At 36.0% G+C, this 9,794-nt stretch overlaps 1 long non-coding RNA gene and 1 pseudogene across 1 annotated transcript; both read left to right on the top strand.

Moving 5' to 3' along the window:
- The first annotated feature begins 2,355 nt into the window (after positions 1 to 2,355).
- Positions 2,356 to 4,980, top strand: LOC112721721 (probable ribose-5-phosphate isomerase 3, chloroplastic; annotated as a pseudogene).
- A 1,356-nt stretch (positions 4,981 to 6,336) lies between these two features.
- LOC112722503 (uncharacterized) lies at positions 6,337 to 9,513 on the top strand. Its single transcript, XR_003162721.3, has 5 exons — positions 6,337 to 6,768; positions 7,703 to 7,950; positions 8,476 to 8,614; positions 8,744 to 8,834; positions 9,242 to 9,513. It is a non-coding gene; the product is annotated as an uncharacterized lncRNA (long non-coding RNA).
- Positions 9,514 to 9,794: the final 281 nt, after the last annotated feature.

Below are 9,794 nucleotides of genomic sequence, written 5' to 3' on the forward strand. Positions count from 1 at the left end.
GCACTAGGTCGTCCAAGTAATACCTTACGTGAGTAAGGGTCGATCCCACGGAGATTGTCGGCTTGAAGCAAGCTATGGTTATCTTGTAACTCTTAGTCAGGATATCAATAATTCTCAAATTTAATTGTAAAAAGTAAAAGAACATGAAGTAAATACTTGTTATGCAGTAATGAAGAACAGGTTGAGGCTTTGGAGATGCTTTGTCTTCTGAATCTCTGCTTTCCTACTATCTTCTTCTTCATGCACTCAAGGCTCCTTCCATGGCAAGCTTTATGTTGGGCATCACCGTTGTCAATGGCTACTTCCCATCCTCTCAGTGAAAACGTTCCAAATGCGCTATCACCGCACGACTAATCATCTGTCGGTTCTCGATCATGCTGGAATAGGATCTATTGATCCTTTTGCGTCTGTCACATGCCCAACAATCACGAGTTTGAAGCTCGTCGCAGCCATCCCTTCCCAGATTCTACTCATAATACCACAGACAAGGTTTAGACGTTCCGGATCTCAGGAATGGCTGCCAATAATTCTAGCTTATACCACAAAGACTCTGATCTGAATCATGAGGCTAAGAGATATGCATTCAATCTAAGGTAGAATGGAGGTGGTTGTCAGGCATGCGTTCATAGGTGAGAATGATGATGATTGTCACGGATCATCACATTCATCAGGTTGAAGTGCGAATGAATATCTTAGAATAGAAGCAAGCGTGATAGAATGGAAAATAGTAGTAATTGCATTAATTCATGAAGAACAGCAGAGCTCCTCACCCCCAACAATGGGGTTTAGAGACTCATGTCGTAGAAGATACAATATGAAACGTATAAAGTGTCATGAGGTACAAGATGAATCACTAAAAGTAGTTTTTATAGTGAACTGGTGACCTAGGGTTACAGAAAATGAGTAAGCTAGGGTGTTTAGTGTAAAAATCCACTTCCGGAGCCCACTTGGTGTGTGCTTGGGCTGAGCATTGAAGCTTTCATATGTAGAGACTTTTTTGGAGTTAAACGCCAGCTTTTGTGCCAGTTTGGGCGTTTAACTCCAGTTTTTATGCCAGTTCTGGCGTTAAACACCAGAATTCTTTGGCTGACTTGGAACGCCTGTTTGGGCCATCAAATCTCAAGAAAAGTATGGACTATTATATATTGCTGGAAAGCCCAGGATGTCTACTTTCCAACGCAATTGAGAGCGCGCCAATAGGGCTTCTGTAGCTCCAAAAAATCCACTTTGAGTGCAGGGAGGTCAGAATCCAACAGCATCTGCAGTCCTTTTTCAGCCTCTGAATCAGATTTTTGCTCAGGTCCCTCAATTTCAGCCAGAAAATACCTGAAATTACAGAAAAACACACAAACTCATAGTAAAGTCCAGAAAAGTGATTTTTATTTAAAAACTAATAAAAACATAATAAAAACTAACTAAAATATACTAAAAACATACTAAAAACAATGCCAAAAAGCGTATAAATTATCCGCTCATCAATCATCAATAAAATTATTTCAAAAAATTTAATAAAACACCATCAACTATCATCCATCAAAATTTAACAAAACCATTCACCACAAGTTCCATACTAATTGGACTAGGGCAAACCATATGTTTTAGTCCATGCCAACATTGTTCCAAGCAGGTACTTCATGGCTGCAAAGGGTCTTTATGGATGCTCCAATCTCAGTTGACAACAAAACCACCACAGCTATATTCCAAAGGCATCTCAAACACTGATTCCTTATCTTCCTCAATTTCAACTTCCTGCTAGAAATGACTCAGATTTTGCACAGAATCTCAACAAGAAACTCAGAAGCCTAAACTCTGATCAATACCCTGCTCTTGTTCCTCTCAAAGTGGATAGAAACCTCGTCTACACTAGTAAAACTCAGCAAACTCCACAAACTCCATAGTAAAACTTAAATCAACAAACTCCCTAGTAAAATCAGTAAACCCCATAGAAAATTATGAACAAAATTAACTCAGCCAACCCCACAATAAAACTAAACTAGCAATCAATAACCTCAGCAAACAATTACTAAACCAGCAAACAATAACCTCAGCAACCAAATCATGAATAGAATAACAAATAAATTAATAACCTCAGAAAACACTTACTAAACCAGCAAACAATAACCTCAGCAACAAAATCATGAATAGAATAACAAATAAATTAATAACCTCAGCAAACAAGTACTAACCCAGCAAAAAAAAATCATGAACACTTGAACAGAAAATCAGAACAGAAAAAAATAACCTCACCAAACAATAACCTCAGCAAAAAATAAATTAAGAACCTCAGCAAATAATAACCTCAGCAAAAAAAATCATGAACACTTGAACAGAAAATCATAATAGAAAATAAAAAACATGGAACATAGCAGGAAGCAGATGCCGAGGAGATGGCTGCAAAGTGCGAAACATGGAACACAGTATTACTTACCGGCGGCGAGCAACGACGACGACAAAGGACGTGACATCGGCGAACACAGAGAAGGTGAGCTCCGCGATGACAACGACGCGGTAGAGCTGCGGTGGTCAAACCCATCGCTGTGGTGGCTGCGGGATGCGGTGACGGCGGGCTGCAGTGGCGGCGCGATTGGTGGCTGCGCGATTCTCAGAGAAAAGAGGAGAGATGAGTTTTTGAAGAAGATGGGTTACGGCCTTACAGGGATTGATTTAGGTCTTTAAGGTTCACTTCAGTTTCGCCGTTTTTCAATTTTTTCCTTTTTTTTAAAGGATAAAATGGCGCCGTTAGGAAGGTTTATTTTCGAACCGGAAACCCTCTAAAAAATCGGACGATTTACCGGTTCACCGGTTAACCACCGGTTCAACTGGTTCTATAACCGATTTTCTGCCAGACGGTTTATAAGCTCACCCGGACCGGCTTGGTGACCGGTTTCCAGTTAACTGGGTTGAATCGGCCGGTCCGGTTCGGTTTTCAGAACTATGGAAAAAACACGACGAAAATAACAAATCAACTAACACCAAACACCAACTAAAACCTAAAAAAGTAAAGTATCGTTTTTGTCCTCAACGTTTGAGGTAAGTCTTATTTGTGTCCCTAACGTTTAAATCGTCCTATTTGTATCCTTAACGTTTATAAAATTGATTCAATGTTATCCTAATTAACAAATCAGATTATATTTTTCAATTATTCTCATTTGGATGTATTCATTCTCAATTAGGTCTCACTTAAATGCATTCGATTTTATGATTATACCCACTATTTGGGTTTAGATTCAATTATGTTCCTAGAAAAGTGAATTATGTAAATATTGTAGGAATTAGTTTCAACTTTTGATGAGCTATTTTTCAGAGTGGATCATCGATTCTATCCCAGACATTTGTATTCTAACTTCAAGAAGAGATTTTTAAAACTCAAATTAAAGCGCTCATGATGTGTAATTGACGACAGGATAACATTGAATCAGTTTTACAAACGTTAGGGATACAAATAGAACAATTTAAACGTTAGAGACATAAATAGGATTTACCCCAAACGTTGAGGGCGAAAACGATACTTTACTCAACCTAAAAATATGACAAAAGAAATAAGCCCACCTGTAACCCAAAAAAAATGTAACATCACCTAAAGCCCAACTTTAAAAAATACTAAAAGTAATACATTACAAGAAGACTAGCATCACACATGAAATCCAAACATAAATAAAAATAGTTTGGCATCACCTGAATCCTAACACAAAAGTCTAAGCACCAACTAACCAAAAAAAAAAAAAAAAAAACGTAACTAGCTATGCCTTACTTCACAACATTTCTCACAACGCAACTATAGTGGGGACTGTACCTGCATACACAATTCTAAGAAAATCAATTTTCACCAGCTATGTCTTCCTTCAATCAATACATAATCAATCTCATAGTTATAGTACTGACATGATGTAACAAGAGCCTTCTCAGTAGGCTCTGATAAGTCTAACACACTACTCACCTTTTCAATGGTCACATTACATTACTCACCCTCATCTATCAATATTTAACAGTAATAAGTTATCTAGTTTTCAAACACAAATGTGCAACTGATAAAGCATTCTATAAAACTCGGATAAATAATAAATGATAAATTAATAAATTAAAGTCGTTAAAAAATTAAGAAATTCAAATTTTTTAATTGAGAATTTAATGGTAAAAATTTAACTTAGAAAATAAATTTGAGCGCGAAAACGTAATTAATTACGAAAAAAAGCATACGGGCATTATAATTAATTGTACGGAAAAGTATAGGTAACTAAGTGTGTAACTAGCCAAGAATTGAACAACTCAATTAATTATAATTATTAATAATTAATTTAAAAATTTTTAAATTTAAAATTTAAATAATTAGAAACTGATTAAGTAAACCTAATTAAAAATTATAAAAACCTTCTCCTTCTTTTCTATATTAACCTGCACACCCCAACAATAACACACACAGATTCTCTCCCTCACTGTTAGCCCCTCTCCAGCTACCTCTGCCCTCACGCAAGACGACTACCTCAAGAAGTTCGCCGCCGATAAAGCCGTCGAGTACGTCAAGTCCGGCATGGTCCTCGGCCTTGGCATCGGCTCCACCGTCGCTTCGTCGTTGCCAAGCTCAGTCATTTCCTTTCTACCGGTCAACTCTCCAACATCATCGGCGTCCCTACCCCCAAGCGCACTAAGGAACAGGCACGTTCTCTCGAAATCCCGCTCTCTGTCCTTGACGATAATTTTTGCCTTGATCTTGTCATCGATGGCGCCGATTAGGTGGACCCGACCTCAACCTTGTAAAAGGCCGCGGTGGTGCTCTTCCCTGTTGGAGGCCACCTTCGACAAGTTCATTGTGGTGGTCGATGAAACAAAGCTCGTGTCAGGACTCGGAGGAGCGACCTTGCGATAACGATAGAGGTGATGCAGTTTTGCGGAAAGTACAATCTGGTTCAGTTTCAGGAGTTGTTCAAGGAAGAAGGAGTGGTGGGGCACGGGCTATTTTTGAGCAATTGTAAAAATATATAAAAAATATCCATTTAATATAAAAAAATATCCTAATGCTTAACAAAAGAAATGTCCAGCTATAAGATTTAAAAAAAAACCATATAATTCTTAAAAAATAGAAATATCCACATCTGTAATACAAAAAATTTGAAAAATACATTAAAAAACATCTATTTAGTATGAAAAAGAAATATCATAATGTTTAGCAGAAGAAACATCTATGTATATCAACTTACCTTTGTTAAGACGGGTTTCCAGATCTAATCTCTTAAAAAATTGGCAGAAGTTGGCTGGACCCTAGTTGGTTCCCTAGCAGAACTCTTAATTGTACATGTTTAAGTCTGTCCGGTACTACGTATGAAAAAAGTGAAAATATAGGATTGACCATAAAAATATTTAGAATAAAAAAAAATCGGAACACTTATCTTAAAGATTTTGGCCCTAGGTGGGGCCAATGGGCGAAAATTATAAAATTGCCCCTCACTTAAAGGGGTTAAGGGCGTGACTTATCTCCTCCCCTATTTCACAAAATCACAATTGTGTGACATTGAGAGAGAGAGAGAGCCACGAAGAGAAGAGAGAATCGAACTCTAGCACTATTCACTTCACCACACAAATTCACTTTTTCCTCAAACCAGAACTCCGCTCGATGACATGTTTGTGGCCACGCGATCACCTCGTCACCCTCTTTGATTCTATCTAACTTTTGCCGTGAGTAATCCTGAGAACCTTAGACCATTTCTCTATTTCATGTTCAATTCGCATTTTTGGGTTATGGGTGTTGAAGTTTGTGATTTTGATGCTTTAGAGGAAGCTCAATCTCAACTTCTAACAGAATTTTGACCTAAGATTACGTAGTACAAGGTAAGAGAACTCTTTACCTTTGATTTTCCATTTTATATGTGAAAACGTAGCTTGAAAATGTGTAAAATTGGTGTAACTAGATTGAGTAGAATGCTTGGTTTGATTTGGTGCGGTATTGGGTGCACCATTTGATTGGAGTTGGAACCACTACAAGAAAAATACCCATTCAGCCACACTTTTTTTAAGCTACATTTAAAAAGCGTAGCCTATTCTATGAATAGGCTACGCTTTTCTCTATGTTGCCTTTTTATGAGAGAAAAGGATACACAATTGTGGCATCATTTAAAAAGTGTAGCCTTAGGTATTATAGAAATCACTTATAAAGCGTAGCCCTAGATTGATATCTACGGGTTCACTTTTCGTATCAAAGAGAACGCTTTTAGAGGGTAGCCTATTTGTTAAGTTTTGGGTGCACTTAAAAAATGATGCCTAATGTATCTAGAGCTAAAAACTTGACACTTGGTAACTTTTTTCCTTTTTTTTTTCCCGAAAGAAAACTTACACTTAATGAAATTTTTGTAAATTCCCTCCAAAGGACATCACTCACCTCCAAAGCGCCTTCATCCCTGCACTGATCGTGAAGAAACCCTCTCACCACACACCATCACCACTGACCACTCACCATCGCCCAAAAATCCTCTCACCATCGCGAAGAAACCCACTCATCACCACTCACCACTGACCGTCACTCCTATTCGCCCTCATCTCTGCGCTTCTCACTTTCGCCAACCCTGTCGCGCACAACCCTCACCTTCGCCATTCTCACTGTCGCTGTTACTGCACTGATCATCGCTCTTCTTCTCCGTTCTACCCTAATCGTCTTCTCCGTGCCCTAATTGCTGATGACCGTCGCTGTTCTGACCATCGCTGTTGCTGTGCCACTGTCACCATTGTCATCTCTGTGCTTCTCATCATCGTCTTCTCTGTGCTCACATCGTTGAATATGTATGTATTGATTTCTATTTGGTTCTGAAATTTCAGAGGTTTAGCGTTCCGATTTTAGGGGTTTTAATTTGGGAGTTTTAATCTGTGAAACTATAGGTTTGTGAACTATGATTTGATAACATGCATGCTGTTGTTGATGAAGATGTGTGGTATTTTAGGGTTCTTAGTTAAAATCTTTTTCAGTTAGATATCAAAAAGCTCAAGAAAAAAATTGGCATGTAAATGATGGTTATAGTAAAATATGAACTAACTTCAATAATTTGAAACTGAGGATTGGATTTTGATGGAACGCTTAGACACTGTTAGGGTTTTTTTTTTCTATAGAGACAGAGAAAGAACAAAATATTTCCTGGCCTCACTTTTAGGAAGTATAAGAAAATACAAGAATTTTTTGTCTTGGAGGATAAATTTTGTAAATTTGAATAGTAAAACTCAGCTTGTAAACTTTTAAGAATTTGGTGGTAATGCCGTAAGCTCAATTTGGGGACTAAGTTTGTAAATTTTAGTGTGACAATCTTTAACCAAAAGGAATAGAACGTGATGTAATAGAAATTATTGAATGAGATAATAATTAATAAATGTTCTGTTGTATTGTTTTGGTGTTAGAGATTAAGTAGAGAGTTACTAACTCAATGTTATATGGAAATACAATGAAATGGGATAGTAAGACTCAGGTTCCGTTTTGGTGCTATTATTGCATTCAGCTCAAATTGAAGGATAAGAAAATGAAAATTAGGATTGGATAGAATGGTGTGGATTCACTTCATATGTATGTACTTCTTTCTTCATCAGTTTCATATGCAGACTTGAGATTTGCTCGCAACATTTTGGGCTTAAAACGCATTGTATTTTTGTAATTTGTGCGTTTTGCCTTGTAGATGCATATTTTGGATATTATGGGTTTGATTGTGTAAATGTATAACTATGATGATAGGGTGAAGTGGATGCTGTTTTTGTTAATGCTATACTAGCTGTGTGGGGTTCAGCAACGGAATCTTGAGGCAAGTTCTAGCTGTGTGATCCCCCAAGAAGTCAGTGCTCACCGCCTCACCCACCCAGGCTCTACCATCATCTTCTAATTGCTTCTCACTGCTCACCCAGCACCACCAGCGTCTGCTGTCTTTGCCGCCGCTCCTCTGTTTTACAGCCTCTGAGCTGCGAACTCCATCGCCGCTTCCTGAGGTTCCTCTTCTTATTCTTCTTCTTGGCTTCTTTTTTCTTTTATTATTATTATTATTGTTATTATCATTATGTTCATGGATAAAGAACATATTGAGAAATATTGAAAGTCACACACCTTTTTTTTATTCTGTTATTAGCTCCTTCATGCATGCGTTTATTATAGGCCTTTACCCAATTTGATGTTTTCCCTCATAATTTTTCACGTGTCTTTTGCTCAAAAGTTTTACTTCCTTAAACAATTGCGGCATTATCATAATCATAATATAACCTGGTATTCTGTTTTCACCTCATGACGTGAATAAGAAAGATGTTTAACATAATCATTATATTCTTGTTTTTGAATTGAAGCTTAGTCTAATTATTGCTGAATAATGAAAAATAATGCTATACAGCTATCGAGAACCTTGCGTTTATTTATTTATTTTTTGCTTGACCAACTTGAGCATTGATTGATGAATTTAAATTATTTAATTATGTCTTTTCTTGTGTTTTAAATTAAATTTGAATAATTATTGTTTTGTTCAGGCTATCTTCAACAGGTAATGTGAAGTCTTTGCTTTGTGAAATAGCCTACATGGCCTCTTGGTGACGAACAACTCTAGAACATTAGTTTAATTTGTAGCCTCTCTTTCTCTGAAAAAGTTGAGCACATTGAGATCTTCAGGTACATAATTTTCTCATTTTCTGTGCAGAAAATTCTTAAATTTTAGTTTCTTTCTTTCTTAGAATTTGAAGAAAAAAGGTTTCTTGAATTCAGTTTTCGTTAGCTCAAATTTTTAAGACCTTTGGTTAGGATGTTTGGAGGGAGGGGGAGAGGGAGAAAAAGTACAAAAGGTAGACAAGAAATCACGTGGTGTATTGAGAGTAAAGCAAAGCTGAATAAGGTAGGGTGTAACTTTAACCATCATTCTATTTTATTTTACTTATTAATTTATTTTGGCCTTACTCAATGCCAGCTAAGAAGTTAAGTGGAAGTTTGGTACACTTAAGATGTTCTGTTTTAGGATTTGAACTAGTATTCTATGCTGAAACTATATGTGGCTTGAATTCAGCTCCTGTAGTTTTCCCATCTAAATAACAAAATGATAAAGATATTATATTGTGGCTCTTTTTTTGCAGTGAACATGGGAAATCAAAGACTGTATTTGTGACATTTAAAGATCCCAAAGCGCTTGAAATTGCATTATTGTTATCAATAAAAATGCTTTTACTTAAATCTGATAATAAAATTTGTTGATTACGAATGTCATTATGAATATTTTTCTAACTACTTTTCTATATAATTATGTAGGGTAACAATGAAGATCAAACAATGAAGATTAAGCTGATTATTATTGTGGTTTATTGGCTAAGATAGAGTACTGTTTAGAATCTTTACATGTATGGTTGAATAATGACTTTTATTAGAAGATACTTATGTATTTAGGATATATTTTTTTTGTAGAGTATTAGTAGTAAATTCTAAGTGGTATTATGGTTATTTTGATATGGCTATATTTACTTTAGTGTGAGATGTATGAATTTTTACAATTAATATATTTTGGTTAGAGATAATTTTCATTATTTAAAGAAATTATTTAGTATAATTATGTATTTATTTTTATTTTATAATATTCAACTCATTTAAATAAAAATACAGAATTATTATACATGTAATCATATTACTAACTATTATGTTGTATTAATAATTATTAAAAAAATTATATATATATAGAGAGAGAGAAAAAAAAACGAGACCTAAGGCTACACTTATATACAGTAGCTATAGTATACAAAAAAAAAGGTAGCCATGGTATACAATGTGGCTACGCTTTACAGGTGATGCAGTAGCGTTGAAAAGCGTA

This window comes from Arachis hypogaea, chromosome 11, assembly GCF_003086295.3.
Source record: "Arachis hypogaea cultivar Tifrunner chromosome 11, arahy.Tifrunner.gnm2.J5K5, whole genome shotgun sequence".
Classification (NCBI taxonomy): Eukaryota; Viridiplantae; Streptophyta; class Magnoliopsida; order Fabales; family Fabaceae; genus Arachis; species Arachis hypogaea.